The sequence below is a fragment of the Crocuta crocuta genome, unplaced genomic scaffold (assembly GCF_008692635.1).
Source record: "Crocuta crocuta isolate KB4526 unplaced genomic scaffold, BGI_CrCroc_1.0 scaffold95, whole genome shotgun sequence".
In the NCBI taxonomy this organism is placed as follows: Eukaryota; Metazoa; Chordata; class Mammalia; order Carnivora; family Hyaenidae; genus Crocuta; species Crocuta crocuta.
In genome coordinates this window covers 9,212,853-9,231,668 of record NW_027530971.1, presented here as the reverse complement: position 1 = coordinate 9,231,668, position 18,816 = coordinate 9,212,853, and the positions used below count along the sequence as shown (strand labels likewise).

General features: G+C 39.6%; 1 long non-coding RNA gene across 2 annotated transcripts in view; it reads right to left on the bottom strand.

Annotated features, from left to right (window-relative positions):
- Nucleotides 1-2,195: 2,195 nt before the first annotated feature.
- Nucleotides 2,196-18,816, bottom strand: part of LOC144236208 (uncharacterized) — a 75,505-nt gene continuing 58,884 nt past the window's right edge. For both annotated transcript variants that reach the window (XR_013336443.1, XR_013336444.1), the window contains one exon: nt 2,196-2,571. This is a non-coding gene — a long non-coding RNA (uncharacterized LOC144236208). The remainder of the gene's footprint in view (nt 2,572-18,816) is intronic.

The window sequence follows — 18,816 nt, the reverse complement described above, 5'->3', positions numbered from 1 at the left end:
GTAAACATTTTAAAAATGGAATAATCCAGGGGTGCCTAGGTGGCTCAGTCAGTTAAGTGTTTGACTTCAGCTCAGGTCATGATCTCAGGGTTCATGAGTTTGCACCCCACGTTGGGCTCTGCACTTACAGCTCAGAGCCTGGAGCCTGCTTTGGATTCTGTGTTTCCCTTGCTCTCTGACCCTTTCCCACTCATGTTCTGCCTCTCTATCTCTCTGTCTTTCACAAAAATGAAACAAAATAAATGTTTTTTTTTTTTTTTTTAAACTGGAATAATCCATTGGAAAGGAAGAGCAGGGAATCAGACAGGGTTACGGATAAAGGGAGGAATGTGTAAAGTCAAAGGATTGGGGTATGTAGCACGGATGTCAAGACTTGTTTTTTCTTTTCTTTCATTCATTCTTTTTTTTTTTTTTTTTTATTTCTTTTTTTTTTTTTTTTTTTTTAGATAAACAGGTAAAGTGTGAGGATGGGTCATATAAAACTAAATTTATAGGTCAGGTTGTAGGCAATTGAGATGTTTATTTCTAATGTTTTTATATAGTTGGGTAAAAGGAAGTAAAATAATTTTCTGCGAGTGGGTTGGCAGAGAAAATGTAGAAATTTGGAATAGTTGTTGAAATAACTGGAGAAAGGAAATTTAAAAACATAACTGGGTGCCTGGCTGGCTCAGTTGGTGGAGCAGTTGACTAGTTCTTGGGGTTGTGAGTTTGACCCCACGTTGGGTGTAGAGTTTGCTTACAAATAAAATCTTTAAAAATATATATGTAGCTGAAATTGCTTTGAAGAGTGAAGGGCTAAAACTTATGATCATCATTTTATAATGACATCACATGTCTGATGTTGTAGAAGAACCCTAGCTTGGGGACAGAGAGATCTGGATTTGAATTCTGCTCAATAGTGTGCCAGTAAGTAAATGAATTCAAATTTTCTGAATCTCCATTTGTCATCTGTACAATGGAGTAATTTTATTCACTTTGCAGAACTGGGCGTTGGCAGTCCTTGGCACATGGTAGCTATTATTTTTATTAATACATTTTTTTATTTGGATTCATATCCAAGATGTATGTAAACTTGTTCCCAGTTTTAAAAAAAATTTCTCCAAAAATCAGTGAAGACATTTACTCCTTTCTATATAATTTTTAAAAAGTTTATTTTACTGTGTTCTTCAGCAACATTAATTCCTTATGATGTTGCTAGTTACCCAGCCAAAAACAGTTTTAGTGGTCAAATGTGTTTAAGACATATTTCTTTACATTACAATAAAGAACTGGGTTTCTTTATTATGAGGCTTATCAGTGTCTTTAGTATACCCATGTGCATTATGAATTTTTATAAGAAACATATAACTTGTGACAGTACCCAAGGTTTTTGCATCAAGATTTTCTTTTTCCTGGGACAAACAAGGGACTAATATTCCATAGAAATCCTCAGTAAATATCCCTACTGATCAGAGACCTCTTTCAAGAGGATAGAAAAGATTATTGCAAAACACAATAAACCAGTGAAAACATATATGTACCCCCATGTTCATTGCAGCATTATTTACAATGGCCAAAACATGGAAACATCTGAAGTGTCTGCGGGTGGATGAATGGATAAAGTAAATGGAGTATACGTATAATGGAACAATCATTCAACTATAAAGAGAAGGAATTCCTAATGTTTGCAACAATATGGATGAAGGTGGAGCACATTATGCTAAGTTTAATAAGCCAGACACAGAAGGACAAATACTTTATGATCTTACTTATCGGTGGAATCTAAATAAAAATTGAAATCCTAGAAACACGGAGTAGACTGGTAGCTGCTAAGAGTTGTGATGTTGGGAGAATGGAGACAGATTGCTCAAAAGGTAAAGACTTTTACTTACACAATTAATAAATTCTGATGATCTAATGTATAGAATGGTAACTATTGTTAATAATACCAAATTGTGTATTTGAAATTTGCTATGAGAGTAGATCTTAAGTGTTCTCACCGTATCAATAATAAATAAATAAATAAATAGATGTTAACTATGTGAGATGATGCATATGTTAATTAGCTCAATTGTGATAATCATTTCATAATGTACAGGTATATCAAAATATCATGTTGTACCTTAACTATATGTAATTTTTATTTGTCAGTTATACCCCAGTCCAGCTGGGAAAATAAATAAAGGGTAAGGTGCTATAACTCTCTTACCATTGAGAATCCCTGGTGTGAATCATTAATTCTTCTCATTTATACACATGTTTATTCTTTCACATTTCTTTGGTACATGCATTCAGTGGTGTACCAAAGATGGCTTGTGTTGCCCCATGAGAGACCACCGTTAAGTTTTCAGGAATTTTGCGACTCAGCTGACGTCATGTTAATGGCTTGAAAACGACCATGGAGGGAGCATTCACACCACAGAAATTGGCAAGTGTGACAGATCTGAGCTTCCTCTTGTGGAGAGCCAGTTGTTGAATGTTTACCAGCACACCACTGAAACGGAGTTGAGACCATACAATATTAAGGTGAATCTGACATGTTTTCTGCACTCGACGGCTTCCTTTCTGTTGGGGAAGAAATAAGAAATGGACCTAGAGAAACACAAAACACAATGGAAAGTGATTCTTAGTAATTGTAACAAATATTTATCAAAGACTTGCTATGCGTTGGGCATCATGCTCCTTATGTACTATCCCCTGAAAGCTTAAAAATAATGTTGTGAAGTAGATGGATTCTATCTGTGTGCATATAACAAAGAAGGAGGCGCGGAGTGTAATTTTTTTTTAAAGAAATTTTCTAAAGTGTGAAAATTCTAACTCAGCTGTCAGACTCTGGCACCCAGGCCCTGGGCATCTGTTTTATTCCATCTTCCATGCATTAAGAGATGGTCATCTACAGTTGTATGGGGATTCGGATGAGGGGAAAAAGAGACAGGGAAGAGGGAAATGGCAGCCTTTTGCAGATACTTCATTTATGCTCCCAGTGAGTAGACACAGCCCTCTCCCCCCACCTGCATGCTCCACGCAAGCACAAAGGAGTGAGCGGAGGTGAACCATGTCATTAGAGGCCTCAACTCCAATTGTCCTTGTCTCTGGCATGGAGCCAGATCCCCTGCTCTGGTCCGTGTCGTTTTTCTCTAAGGTATGCACAAAGTAGAGGTTACTTATGTCACATCTGTTCTTGCTTTGTGGGTCCATTGGAAAAAAAAATCACTGACTTTATTTTCCAAGAGAGACCCTTTAAGAAAGGCCGGATGCAGAGTGGCCAGCAGGGAAACCTGTGTACGCCCTTGAAAGTGATTCTTTCAGCTGTAGTATTCATAAAGCATACCTTGGCATATGCGTTCAGACTCTAATGATTCCCCCCGACCCCCGTTCAGGTTTAGGATTTCAGAAACATCACAATGCTACATTCCTTCTCTGCAAAGGAAATCGGACCTCTATGTCTATATTACACACCCATATGCAAAATCTTCACAGATAGGGTTGGCTTTTCTATGGTTTTTCACCAGAACAGCTTCCAGCTTTAAAGCAGCCTTGTATTTTGAGTCCTGGTTTTCTGACTCGAAGGCTTTCTTCTGCTAAGAGTCATTGTTTGAAACGAATAGTGTTTTTAGGGAGGCTTATTTCTACGATTCTTCCATATCTTATGTATTCTCTATTTAAAATACTCGTGGTTCACAGCTGGATATGGTTATAGGCAAATTCTATGTCTACGTGGCAATTCACATTTGAAAGTAAACTGAAGAAATGCGGACAATTTTCAGGGCAATGTGCACAAAAACTTATTGAAATGGGGCATGCTGTGTGGCTCTCAGGCTGATTCCAGAAAACTTGGATATCCTTTTCTTTTTCTCTCATGGCAAATTAGTAGTAATGCAATTAGTAAGTAGATATGTAAAAACATCATGGTTGTGAGAGTAAGGTCCTTTATCCTCAGGGGACTGAGGAGTCACTGAACTGCTAAGCTACAGAGTTTCAGACTGTGGTCTGTATTTTCAGGGGACTCCCTCTGATAACTGTAGAGAATGTATTAGATGGGGGAACCCTGAAAGGAGAGACCAGAGAAAGGCTGAGGAAACAGGACATTATGCACATGCATCACCAAATTAATTAGGAGCGAGGAGAGGTCTTCCTTCTGGTCAATCTTGACTGCTCTATTTGAAACAAGCTCTTACATGTGCGGGAATGGTAACATTTCGGCCTCACGGCCCTGGGTAGCTAATGCTCTTCTTATGCATTTACATCTTATTACCCAGCTATATACACTGGAAGTTCTTTGTGGGTAAAAAATAGAAAATATGCTTTGCAGTGATACATGTCCTCCTGTTTAGGCCAATGCTTTTGACTCATTAAGTATTTTTTTTAGTGTTCATTTATTATTTTTGAGAGAGAGAGAGAGAGAGAGAGAGCAAGTGGGGGAGGGGCAGAGAGAGAGGGAGACAGAATCTGAAGCGGGCTCCAGGCTCTGAGCTGTCAGCACAAAGCCCAATGTGGTGCTTGAACTCACGGAACTGTGAGATCATGACCTGAGTCGACGTCAGACACTTAAACGACTTAGCCACTCAGGCATCCCAGTATTTTTTTATTCTAATTTATTTTTGACACATAAAAATTGTATATACTTTAGATGTATGGTGTGATGTTTTAATATATGTATACTTTGTGAAACGGTTATCACAATCAAGCTGATTAACATATCCATCATTTCCCATAATTACCATTTTATTTTTGGGGGTGAGAACATTTGAGATACACTCTTAACGAGTTTCAAGTATACATTATTATTAACGATTAACTATTATTTGGTCCACAGAATTGATTCAACTTATGACTGGAAGTTTGTGCCCTTTGTTCAATAACTCCCCTTTTCTCTTACCTCTCAGCCTCTGATAGCCACCATTCTACTCTCTGTTATTATGAGTTCAACTTGTTCTTTTTCTTTTTTGTTGTTTTTTAGATTGTACAGATAGGTGAAAGCAGTATTATTTGATTACACTATTATTGGTAATTCTCTCTCTCTTTCTCCCTCCCCCCTTTCTTACCCTTTGGACAATCTACACAGGCCATCCTTGATGCTGGATGCATCTCAGTTCTGCATATCCATTTATCTGTTGAGACAGATCTGCACATTGGAGACAAAATACCTGAGTTTCTATTTCCACCTCTGTAATCTCTCTTGTAGGATTCATGGCAAGTCGCCAACTAATCTGTGCCCCAGATTTCTTGTCTTTCAAATATAATTATTAAATTAAATACACGCTCAGGGCTTAGAATAGTGCCTGGCATCGGATGCCTGGGTGGTTCAGTCGGTTAAGTGTCCAGCTCTTGAATTTGGCTCAGGTCATGATCTCACAGTTCGTGGGATCAAGCCCTGTGTACAGCTCTGCGTTGACACTGAGGAGCCTGCTTGGGATTCTCTCCCTCTCTCTCTCTCAAAACAAATAAACAATCCTCAAAAAAAAAAAAAAAAATAGTGCCTGGCATATATCAGGCATCTAATACATATAATTTCACTTCTCTTCCTAAATTTTCCTACCACTTTTTGGTCTGTCTAGCTACTCCATTGCCCTTTGTCTTTTAATTTGATGGATCTCATCCTGTTTGTTTGTTTTTTTTAATTCTTTAAATGTTTATTTAATTTTGGTAAAGAGACAGAGTATGAGCAGGGGAGAAGCAGAGAGAGAGGAAGACACAGATCTGATGCAGGCTCTAGGCTGTCAGTACAAAGCTGATGTGGGGCTCAAACCCATGAACCTCTTGATCATGACCTGAGCCAAAGTCGGATGCTTAACTGACTAAGCCACCCAAGTGCCCTTCATCTTGTTTTCTTATAAGGAGACAAAAATACATTAATACAAAGCAATTGTAGCTTCATTTAAAAAAAAAAAAGACATGCTTGGTTGGGAAAGAATGATGTTTTGTTATTTTGTACCACCTGACTATGACAGGTGATTAAAATACAGTGCCATATCTTCATTACTGGGCCAGTTAAGTGGACATGTTTATGTCCTTCAGCAATTCATTTGAAAACAAACTGATTTTCACTAAGTGGGATATGGTTAAGCAAAAGAGGAGGACAATTGGAAAGAGGGTTATGAAGTGCCATTCATTACGTATTTGTCGCTCAGAGTTACCCGGAGAGTGGCTGTATGGTCTTATTTATTGAACACCCATTTACGGAATACCTTGAAGGCTCCAGACTGGGCAGGAGGTGCTATAGCAGACTTTAAGGTGATGGACAGGGTCTTTGATCCAAAGGCATCCATCAAGCAGGGAAGACAGACAGGCTTAAAGCTAAGTGACAATGCAATGGATGGATGGATGGGAGGGTTGTCTGTTGTGAATGCAGGATGCTGGGGGAAAGCAGGGAAGGCAGTAAGATGCAGAAGAGGTTTCCCAGTGGGAGTGATGAGAATATGAATAGAAGCAATGACAGCACTGGAAAACTCTCAGAGGTTGTCTGGCCCAAGATTCTCCATTATGAACCAGTAAACTGAAGGCAAGGGAAACATCTGAGTTCCTATAGCACACTCTAGGAAGCTGAAATGAGAATCTTTTCAATTTACATATGGACTTGTGGGATTTGGGCAATATTGCTAGAAGATGAGTTCTTGGGGAGCAGATACTGAGATGCAAGATGTTTACTAGGGTGCGACGTATGTGAGAGGAAGAGAGAGGTGTGAGATTGATATAGGGAGAAGCACAGCCACACAGGTCTGACCAAGGCTCAGCCAATCCTGAGAACAACTTGTCAGAGTGTCCCATGTTAGGTTTTGTACCCTTTTCCTAGTCTCTGGAAGCAGATTTTCCCAGCGGGGTGTGAGCTTGTGAGGCAGTTCTCTGTAGTTGAGGCAGACCCTGAGTTGCTGGCAGCTGGAGCCTCTCTGCTGACTACATTCCCAGTACCTGGATAGCATGCTTTTTCTTAAAAGGGATCTGGGTGGCACAGCTCTGTGCCTACCTGAACCAAACTGGGTTTAACTAACATATACTGAAAACTTACTATGTGCCAGACTATTATTTATACATTATCTAATTTGATTCTCCCAGTCAGCTTTTGATGAAAGTATTCTTTTGCTATCTGTAAGTTAACAAACTGATGGGCCAGTTTCTTCTTTTTTTAATGTTTTATTTATTTTTGAGAGTGCAGGTGGGGGAGGGGCAGAGAGAGAAGGGACAGAGGATCAGAAGCAGGCTCTATCCTAACAGCAGGGAGCCTGATGTGGGGCTTGAACTAATGAACCCATAAGATCATGATCTAAGATGAAGAGGGACGCTCAACAGACTGAGTCACCCAGGTGCCTCTGGGCCAGTTTCTTCATAGCTGTGAAAATGTCAGTAGCAGAACCACCTTTCAGATGAGGATCCCAATGGCTCTGAGAGCATTGACTAGCATCATTTGTATCTGAGATCAGCAGCTGACATTGCAACAATCATTTATCTCAGGAGGGAGTACAAAAGGCTATGGTTTTGTTTAAGACAAACTGTGGGTCTTCAGTCAAAAGGGCCAATGTCTGAGTCCACTTCCTCCCCTGAAGATTTTACAGATATCACTGAGAGAATAGACCAATATTATCATGCAAATGCAGGCTCTACCTTTGGGAAGAGATCTCTAGACTTGGCAACCCTAACCCCTCCATCCAAATCAGGAGTCTCATCTATAATGCTCTACACAGGTTGCTTGAATACTGCTAATGACTGGGCATGTGCAACCTCATGATGAAGCACCCCAATTGTGATTCTGCTACCCTCTGGAGTCACATGGGAAAACAGCAACCTCCCTTCCCTTTGACTATCTTTTTAGATAAGCGAGAGCAGCTTTCATGCAAACATCTTTTTTCCCCCACATTGCTAACCCTGGCTAGAACACCATGACCTTGGTTTATTTGCCCACCCTGTCTCACGTTTTCTTCCTCATTCACGCAGTGGAGCTAAGTATATCCACCTAGTAGGACTGTAAAGCTTAAATGAAACATGGCACTTGCATCATAAGCACTCAAATAACAGTAGTCCTTTTGGCCAATGCCACTGGTCTTACATTTATTTGCATGGTGAATGAATTGGAAGGCACTCTATTTTAATTCATGTGGACACAGTCCTTCAGCTACAAAGAACATGAATATGCATAAATTTCTTTTGCTTGTGTTTTATTTTCTCCCAAATGGAATGTGTGTTGGATCCAGGTAAGGTGCCCCGGTCCCTGCGCACATCAGATTGCTTACTGGGTATAGGAATCCCCTGTGCCCTATGGCTTTCCACTGGGCATGTTTGTTTGTTTGTTTATTTATTTATTTATTTATTTAACATTTATTTGTTATTGAGAGACATAGTGTGAATGGGGGAGGGGCAGAGAGAGACACAGAATCTGAAGCAGGCTCCAGGCTCTGAGTTGTCAGCACAGAGCCCAATCAATGCAGGGCTCAAACCCATGAACTGTGAGATCATGACCTGATCTGAAGTTGAATGCTTAACCAACTGAGCCACCAAGGCACCTCTCCATTGGGCATGTTTAAATACACTGCAGAGATGTTTGCGTGGCTCAGTTGGTTAAGAATCTGACTCAATTTTGGCTCAGGTCTTGATCTCAAGGTTTGAGAGATTGAGCCCTGGGTTGGGCTCTGTGCTGATAGTGCAGAGCCTACTTGGGATTCTTTGTCTCCATCTATCTGCCCCTCCTCTGCTCATGCTTTCTCTCTCTCTCTCTCTCAAAATAAATAAACTTGAAAAAAATAAATATGCCGTATAATTTGAACTCACATCCCCATATTGTGTGGAAGTAAAATAAGACTTAGAGTGATAGCCTCATCCAAAATCACACACATAGACAGTCAGGGCCAGTACTTGGAGTTCGGCATGCTCTTTCTTAGGTCCCAGAGGTACTGCATAATGTACGGGTTGTGGCCTTCTTGGAAAATCTCATGAATTCTCTCCCTGGAGGGAAAGGGACTTCTAACACACACACACACACACACACACACACACACACACACACACACCACTTTTATTTAATATCAGACAGCATATATGCCCTAAAACGAGAACTCCTCATTTAAAGACATTACCGTTAATAGTATCAGTAATATAGAAATCACGCTGGTAGGGAACGATTTCTGTAATCTTCTGAGTAGAGAGGATAAAATTGGCAGAGAAAATACTAAATGTGTAGTAGATTCATTGTAAGAGAATCAGTGAAATTTGTATGAAAATTTCACATCTCTTCTATATTAGGAGAGGGTAATATTCTTGGAATAAAGAATGAAATCATGGGCACTCAGAACAGAGCTCCTAATTTTAAAGCTAATGCATGTTCTATTAGCTGCATATGTCAGAACGCTCTGATTCATAATTCCATGAGGCCTAAAGCTATCTGTCTCAGGGGACAACAGAAATAGAAAAGAGAAAAAAAAAATCAGATGTTTGTTATGTCTTTGGCCAGGCCCAGGCACATGGCGGTGTTTGTTTTGTACGACCCTCAGTTCTTTCAGCCATCTTCTCCTTTCTGTACAAACCTGCTATGATTACCTAGATTCAAGGCATCTTTTTCCCCCTCTCTCTTAAACTATTATGAGAACTTCTCAATTCTAATCACCTCTCTACGTCCCTGCCTCCAGAGCTCCCCCACTTTCTTATACATCCTCCATATAAATCTTACTCAAACTCAGGGCCCCTAGCACACATTGTAACTTGCAGAACTAGTGAAAAGTAGAGAGTCCTGAACCACACCATCAAAAACTGAGGTTAACATGAAGTTTGACTTTGAACTTAGGCCTCTGCATTTATAATTAGTGGCTTTACTGATTCTGTGGCTCAGCCATGTTTGAGAACTTTCTCTAAGACATACCAGTCACTGTTCTACAGTTTTCCAACATAGAGTACACTGTGCTAGTTGTTTATGGCAGCTCTTTAGCACCATAAGAATCTCTCAACACAGCTATCCAGTCTTCTATGACCTTCCACAAGAAATCCTACCATGGTCAGCCTGTTTCATCTCTCAGTTATTTTCTTGGAGGTTTATGAGTTTCTGAGAGTGTTAGAGTATAGCAACAGCATTGCACTTAAAAGAACATTAGATGGATTACTTCTCCTGAGGAACTCATCCTCACCTTCAGTCTGTCTAGGTGACTTGTATCTCTTGATACTGACTCTGCCTCCACAGTGCTAGTCTTTGCTCTGGTCTTCTTCTCACTTTAGTTATGCAGAGTAGACCCTTCCTTCCTTCTAATACCTGGCCAGGAATCAGGGCTGACTTCTGCTATAAAAAACATCTTTTAATTTTTTTTAATGTTTATTCATTTTTGAGAGAGAGAGAGAGAGAGAGAGAGAGAGAGATAGCATGAGTGGAGAAGGGGCAGAGAGAGAGAGGGAGACACAGAATCCAAATCAGGCTCCAGGTTCCAAGCTGTCAGCACAGAGCCTGATGCGGGGCTCAAACTCACAAACTGTGACATCATGACCTGAGCTGAAGTCAGAGGCCCAACTGACTAAGCCACCCTAAAAAACATCTTTAAAAAAAAAACAATTTCTCTCTCCAAAGAGGTTAATATATCAATTGCCAAGAGGGTACATCTCTCTACAACTCATTGTATAGAACTATTATGAGTCCTATCCTTCACCTGCCTCCCAACTTCCATGGCCCACATAACCTAAATGATTGATTCTCACCTGTAGCTACACGAGACACTTAACTGTGGAGCTGAAAACAAAAATACTGATGTACAGGCTCAAATGCTGATCATTAAATAAATTTCTAGGAATGCCTGGGTAGCTCAGTTGCTTGAGTGTCCAACTTCAACTCAGGTCATGATCTCGCAGTTTGTGAATCTGAGCCCTGCATCGAGCTCTGTGATGACAGCTGAGTGCCTGGAGCCTACTTTAGATTCTGTGTCTCCCTCTCTCTGCCTCTTCCCCACTTATGCTCAGTCTGTCAGTCTCTCTCTCAAAAATAAATAAACACTACAAAATTTTAAAATACATTTCTGAGGAAGGGTCTGCAGCACAGATATTATTTAAATATTCTCTTAGGTGATTCTGGTTACAGCCAGGGTTCACCGCTACTAATTTTAAAACATTCCAGACTCCTACACCTAGCCCTGGTTCACTTTCATGATTCAGATTTAACCTTCATTTCCAGTTTTATGCCCTTCTCATATTCATCTCACTCTATGTACCAGTCATAACTCAGGGATGTCTCCAATGTGAAAAACAACACTTGATCCTTCAAGCATCAATTAAAACGCCACCCCTTCCATCAATCACCTCTGATTCCCACCATGTGAAAGCAACTCTCCTTCTGAACTCCCCAGCCCTTTCCTTTTATCTATGCCACACTCATCACAACACGGCCGTTCTATCTCACATTAGAGTTTTCATATTCATGTACCTTCCTCTCCATTAGCCCATCAACATTCTTTATTATAAGGTATTAAAATTAGCATTTGTTCTATTTTAGTTGCTATATTAATACAACCTGTATTTGATGAATAGTCTTATTAATGGAAAATTTAAACATCCATCACACTACATTTATAACACTTAGCTTCCCATGCCTTATAGGAGACAGTGAAATTAGGTATAAAAATGGTAAAACCAAAAATAGGTTGATTTCAAAATTGACGAAGATCTTTAAATTTGAGAGCTGAAAGGACCTTAGAGATCACTTCTACCACCTTATTATACAGATCAATAGAACAAAGACCAATGAGAGAAAAGAGTTTACTAAGCTCATATAGGCAGTTAGTAGAGTACTGGTAGGAAGCTCCAGATGACCCTGGTAAGCACTCTGGTTGTTCTCTCTACTCTACCAGGCCAAACAATTCACACTTAAAGCACCCCCAGACGTAGTTATTATATAGCAAGAAAGTCTACTCTGAAAGCAATTAGATGGCATTATATTGTGCCATATGTGGCTGGGGGAAAGTAGGTTTTGATGTAAGAGACATTTTAGTTGTTCAGAACATCTTACTGGGTTTAGTTTTCCTAAGAAAGTCTGGAGCTGAGTTCAGGGATGGGAGCTGTAAAGGACCCAATTCACTCGATCTTCCTTGGGAATACATCCTTATCCAAACCCCTTTACTTCACAATTCCACTTTTCCAGTCTTGTCAGAAGTCATAGAACCTTTTTTCCCCTGTAAACACTTAATTGTCAGATGAACCGAGAAGAGCACAATGGAAGAATTAATCCAGTCCTTAGTCAAACAATAATGTTTGAGGCAAGTTTGGCTGTATGTTATGGATTCCATGCACCAAATTATTGCTTGATGATTTGCCCTTTACCTTGAGGATTTTCCAGTTATACTCAGAGTCTCTTATCAAGGAAAGGCTTTCTTCCTTACATGCTATTTGTCCTTTTTGATGCTTGTTGGGTTTATGATGCATTATCTGTTATGATCTCTCAATAAAAGCTTCTGCCTCATACACTGGGCTTTAGTCACGGCTGAAAGCACTATGGAAATTGTTTTTTTCTCCCATTATCATTTATCTTTTCCTTTACTGCCCTAAAGAGGTGCTAACGTGACTCTTAGCAATGAAGGGCAGTTTTTCTTATCGTGGCCTGGGTTTCAGCATGCTAATGTAAGATATCAGGGTGATGCTAAATTATTCCATTTGTTTAAAAACTGACACATAAAAGGTATTTCACATGGCAGCACCAACCAAATCATATCTGACCTGCCCCACTCATGACATTTATGGAGAAACAGGGCTATTGTTGGCTGGTTGCAGAGAGGAAAGTGTCTTTGTCATATAATTGATATTCCCAAATCCTATAAACATCATGCTCTCTTGAGAGCTATATTTTAGAGTCTGGTGAGCTCATGTTTTGTTCGCAAATTTTAGGGACTTTACAGGAGGATTTGGAGTTCTGGATGTGAGGCAAGCTTCTGAATGCCAAATAGTCAGGAATGGATGCTTGATTTTCTATGTCTTTGTAAATATAACCTCAAATGCCAAGATTTGAATCAGATATATCAGAAGGGTAGTTTTGACTTTTGAAATGATTTACAACAGTGATTCTCATTGTCCAGTGTGTATAAAAATCACCCAAGAGGCTTACTGAAACAGATTCCTGGACCTCCAACCAATAAGATTCTGATTTAGTGGGTCTGGGGTAGGGTCTGAGAATTTGTCTTTCTCAGAAGCCTCTAGGTGATGCAGGTGTGCTGGTCCACATATTGAAATGAGGCCAGGGGCACCTGGGTGGCTCAATAGGTTAAGCATCTGACTTCGGCTCAGGTCATGATCCCACAGTTTGTGGGTTCGAGCCACGCGTCTGGCTCTATGCTGACAGCTAGCTCAGAGCCTGGAGCCTGCTTCAGATTCTGTGTCTCCCTCTCTCTGACCTCCCCTGCTCATGGTGCCTCTCTCTCTCTCTCAGAAATAAATAAAAAACATTAAAAAAAAATGAAATGAGGCCACAGGCTAAGTTAGGTTACAATATATAAGATGACCCTTCTTTCAGATGTACATTGTTTATTTTTATAATTTCCACCAGAACTAGAACCCTTTTGCAAGCTGGCCTTTTTTAGGTTGCTCAAACTAGTCAGGTATACTGACACCTCTAATGTTTTGTCCCCGTTTTATCTGTCTGGAACCTCTTTCATTATCTGTTGGTGTGGCTCATTTTCCAAGCCTCAGTTTAAAAGCTATTGCCTATGAGAACCCTTACCTCACTACTTTATATTCCTGAGTCCTCTCTACTGTGTTTCCATACCATCCTGGACAATCTCTATTATTCACCACCCTTCCAAATTGTTCATTTAATTTTATGTCTGGCCACCTAGATTGTAATCTTCATGAAATTCTAGGCTTTTTTCAATAAGCTCAGTCTTACAGCTTCAAAACCCAACAAAAGGACTAACAATTACCATTAACATGGTAGTTGTACTATAACTATTTGTTAATTGCACAAAAGGGCTCAAAATCCCATTTAAGGGATAGAAGAAGAATTGATGAAGTTCTGGAAAAGAAACAGAACACTGGAGGACAGTGCCACACAATGCTTCAGAAATTATCTGATTCAATTGATCCAGTGTATTGGTAAGGAAATGAAACCCAGAGAGGAAAATAGGATGAGTCTAATATGTTCCAAATAGTGCTCACTCCATTCTTATCTCTTCTCCCTTGCCCCAACTTTATGAATTTGAACATCCTTAAAGAGAGGACAAGAGTTCTTTGTCCAAATAGAAACTGAGTTAAATCCAGGTGACATAGAGGCTACTTAACACCTATTTTCTCCAGACTTCTCCACGTCAAGAGAGTATGAAGTGAGGGCACGTTGCTATTATTACCTGAAATTGGCTAGCTCATTGTTCCTTCTGACATAGCTGGAAGACCTCAGTTCACCTTCCTCCCACAAATCCCATGTTATTTCTGAGTGTCCTAGTTTGAGTGCTCTGAAAAGCAGACTCTCATTCAAGATTTGCATGCAGGTGGTTACTGGGGAGTGCTCTTAGGAACACCTGCAAAGGAGTGAGGGGAGCAGGACTGGAAGAAGAAAAGTCAACCTGCAACTTGGTAAAATATGAGGAAGAACTGGAACTCAATTCTCTACAAGTGGTCAGAAACAGAAGGGCAAATCACCTCCCCTGTTATTGCCCTCCATTTTTTCTTATTTAACCAAATGGTCACAAGATAGACCCAAAGGATGCTGTGCTTCAGAATAGATTCTTCAAAATTGGTGAGATTCTGGGAATAAAGATGCCAGGGCTAAATACACTGAATGCTATGTTATAGGTCATACATGCATTCTCATGCATATGTCACCATCATTTCATGGGGTTGATTTTACAAGCAAGATAGGAGATAAATGGCTCTTACCAGTTAAGTAAAAGAAAAAAGTGAGATTAACAAAGACCATGCATTTTTTAAGAATCTCATACATCTGCCAAGTGGAGTAGCTAAAAATTGAACCTAAATTTGTCTAAGTGCATAATGTCTCATGATCGAAACTGGACTCAGTGGCCAGAATTGTGAAGAAACTTGTAACCGTTCCTATAGGAGAAGCAGTAAAAGAACTGACCAATGCTTAACAAGGGGGAGGGTCTAGCTTATGAGAGAAGGGGAGAAATGATTAGCATTTTCAAGTCTTTGCAAGGCTATCATCTTTGCACAGAAAAGATCAGTATTAAGAGGGACCAGGACATCAGCAGAGCAACTGGGGCCGACTACCTCAGAGGTGTTACAAGTGTGTTTCCAGACCACTGCAGTAAAGCAAATATCACACACAAAACACTGTACGTGCCTTAATTAAAAAATACTTTTTTGCTTGAAAATGCTGTCATTTGAGGTAATAATCACTGATAACCAGAACAAATACAATAGTAATATAAAAGTTTGAGATATTAAGGGAATTACTAAAATGTGACACAGAGAAAAAGTGAGCAAATGTGGGGAAAATGGCGTCAATGGATTTGCTTGAGCCAGGGCTGCTACAAAACTTCAATTTGTAAAAAAACAAAACAGAAACAAAAACAAAACAGGATCTGTGAAGGGCAATAAAGCAAAGTGTAATAAAACTTAGTATTCCTGTGTTAGGACTGGCATCTGATTGTGGTAAATTGTTGAAAAATATAGCAGTGATGCCTGTGGCAACAAAAATCCCATGACTATTATATATGATAATAATAACTCAAAGAACTTACCGTTTGATAGGGGGAAACAGGCAATCAGGGAAGTGCCTCAGTCTACGGAAGCTGGACACTTATATGGTGGCCCTGTTAGTGGATAAACCAAGTATCTTCAGTGAGAATGGTCAAACCCAGCACTTCCAAACTATATTCTGCGAAGTCCAAGTGTTTCCCAGCATGCCAACAGGTGGCCAGAAGGAAAATAGTTCTGCAGTCAACTGGGATTGGAAAACAATTAAAATCAGATGAGTCTTTTCTGCCATATTTCACGTTGAACATGGATATTGGGGCTCTAATGAATTACTATAGTAGGCACTGATTCATAAACTTACTGGATCAGAAAACTACCTTTCCATGGAAAAACTACCCAATTGGGGGAATGTTCATGAGGTGGTGATCTCTGAAGTTCCCTCCCATCCTGAAATTCTCGAATTCCTCAAACACCAAATGAGTCAAGGAACTTAGGATTTAGTACTAATCTTGGAATGGATTTCCAAAAAATGGATGTTTTCTTCAATGATTTCCTTCCCTTTCTTGAGTCCTCGTTTAGTGTCCCTGGCTAAAAACAAATTATTCCTGAGACTTTTCACCTCCAATATTTTGTGGTTTTATGGAGGCTTCAGGGCATCACAGAGGAATTTCACATACTTGACAGATCTCTGGGGCCTGCCTTCTCCTAATGCTAGTGAATTTCCAACCTGGTGGCTTTGAGTGAGTGCATATTGTTTTCTGGTACCTATTCTGCTGGATAGCAGCTTGAGAATGGGAAGCCAAAAGGACCTCCCATTCTGAAGGTTTCCAAATTAGTTTTGCAGACCTCAGCAATTCAGAGTGTTTGAAGACACTGCAGAGATGTGCAGCTCTGTGGTTGACCCCTCTCAAACAGTACATAATTCTGAAAAACTTGGAGCTCCTCCATAAAGCCATATTTCAGTTGCACATTTTAGGCATGAGATTTCAGCCAAAAGCCATAATATAACACTGCCGAGGATTTTTTTTTTTTTTTACTTGCAGAAATATGCATTTGGACAAAACCTAGGAACTTAAAATTACAGGAATTGAACATACCTTCTATGTTAACCAAAGTGCTACAGGTCAAATGATAAATCATTGAAATGTATAGTTTGATGCCTTCCTAGAGATTTCCAAGTCCACAGTTCTATATAAGGCATCAATCTTCCTTATATCTCTGTGAAGTCATTGTTTAACTCCTTGATCACACTTATTGTGAAAAGCAAGCAATTTCTGAGACAGACCAATGAAAATCATACATCTCTTATCATTAGGATGGGCTCTCTTAAGTGCGTCTTCTGTTACACCCATCTGTATCCTGCTCAGCATTCTAAGAATTCAAGGAGAAAAAGGTCTGTTCTCTCCCCTGTGAAGTGATTTGAGTTTTGAAAGACAAAAAAAAAAAAAGTAGCCCACTTCACCATCTCTACAACAGTTTCAATCTTTCACCCTAAGAATTCCCTGCCCCATCACTGAAAGTATGAGCAACCAAAATAAAGCATAGTGTTTGAATTCAAAAAGTCCTGGAGTCCTAAAACCTAGTGACACTAATGACCTGCATACTCATGACCTTGAACTCTCTTCTTAATATCAGTGAGTTCCAATTTAAAATAATAGAGAATGATAATTACACCTTAGGGTTGTTAAGAGAAAGAAACGAGGTAAAACACATGAAGCCTTCTCCATGGGACATTCTACTTCTTCCCACTCTGCACCGGCTTTTCTTCTCTCTTTATATAAACCTGATAGGATATGACATGACTTCATACCCTTTTATCATGCAGTGTTTCTGCTTGTCTCCCAGAAAGCCTGGGGTCTGGAGATATACATAATTCCAGGTAAATTGCAGGGCTGGAGTCTCACCCCTATGATTTTGGCCATTACACTTCTATTAAATGAAACTACTCTGCAGTATGAAAACGCTTCATTTCGTTTCAGACATTGTAATGCAGACCAAAGAAAGAAGACCTTGAATATTTTTCAATACAATATTAATATTGGTGAGAGTGCATTTGAAAAAGCCAAAGCAGCCAGTGTGCTTGGACAATAACTAATTTCCTTAAGGATTATTTTATTATGCACTCAGTGTTCTGAAATGCCAATATCTGCAGATGCAGTGTGATTACTTTGCCTTTTTCGTTTCAATTACTCTTTAGGAAGAATGATCATTTTTCATTATGGAAGAAAAACTTGTATGCTCTGGACTAACATAATAGAACAAACAACAAAACATCATCTCTCTGTGAAATCTGACGTCAGATTTAATCATGCAAGAGGCAGCGCAGGTCACTGGACTGGGATACAGGGGCCTGGGACTGGCCCCCTCTCTGCATTGAATTGATATGTGGCTTTGGGAAGCCAAAGGTTGGCCTTTTGTGATCTTCTTTCTCTCATCTGTTCATTAAGGGGCAGGACCAGGTGATGTTTAAGGACAATTGTACTTCTTTATTTCTACTGTTTACAATAGAAAAGAATCTAATTGGGATAGCTACACTCAATGGTCAGCCCAAAAATCTTCCCACATAAGGGAGCAGAAAACACTCATTCAATTCTGGAGAAGCAATTTGTCCAAGATATTTGCAAAACAAATTACCTGCCAACCAAGGACCAGAATGTATGCCTCTTGCCTCCCAGGAAAACTGTCTTTCTGTTCTATCCCTCTGCCCCTGGAAACCACTCAGATATGGGCTTCTTGAATTCTCTGGTCTCATCTGCCTACACTCCTGCACTGATAGAAAATAAGGATGTAAAAAATGCTGGTATGGATTCACAACATGTCATTTTAAGATGTTATGCTGAAACAGAGAATTAAGCCTTGAGTTTTAGCTCTTGCTTTAGAGAACTTTTATATTTGAAAGCTTTTTAAAATTATTCTGAAACATTCTGAAAATTCTCTCCCAAAACAGTGTTTTCTGATTGGTGTGACATAAATGACAAATCTATACTCTGAATTTCTCTTGCAAAGCCTGTTTGATTAAAAATGGAGAAAAAAGATAGAGGTAAGAGGGTTCAGGGTTTGTTGACCCTGAAGGTTAAGAGTTCTGTGACCTTGAAGGAAAATTTCACCAGAATAAGCCTGTTTCCTTACATAAAATATAAGGAAAATTTTCCTTACAGTAAAAATATAAAAGGCCTCAGTTTCCTTATATAAAAAGATAAAGTTCCCATCTCACAGAGTTGTCGTAGTCTTAAATTAGAT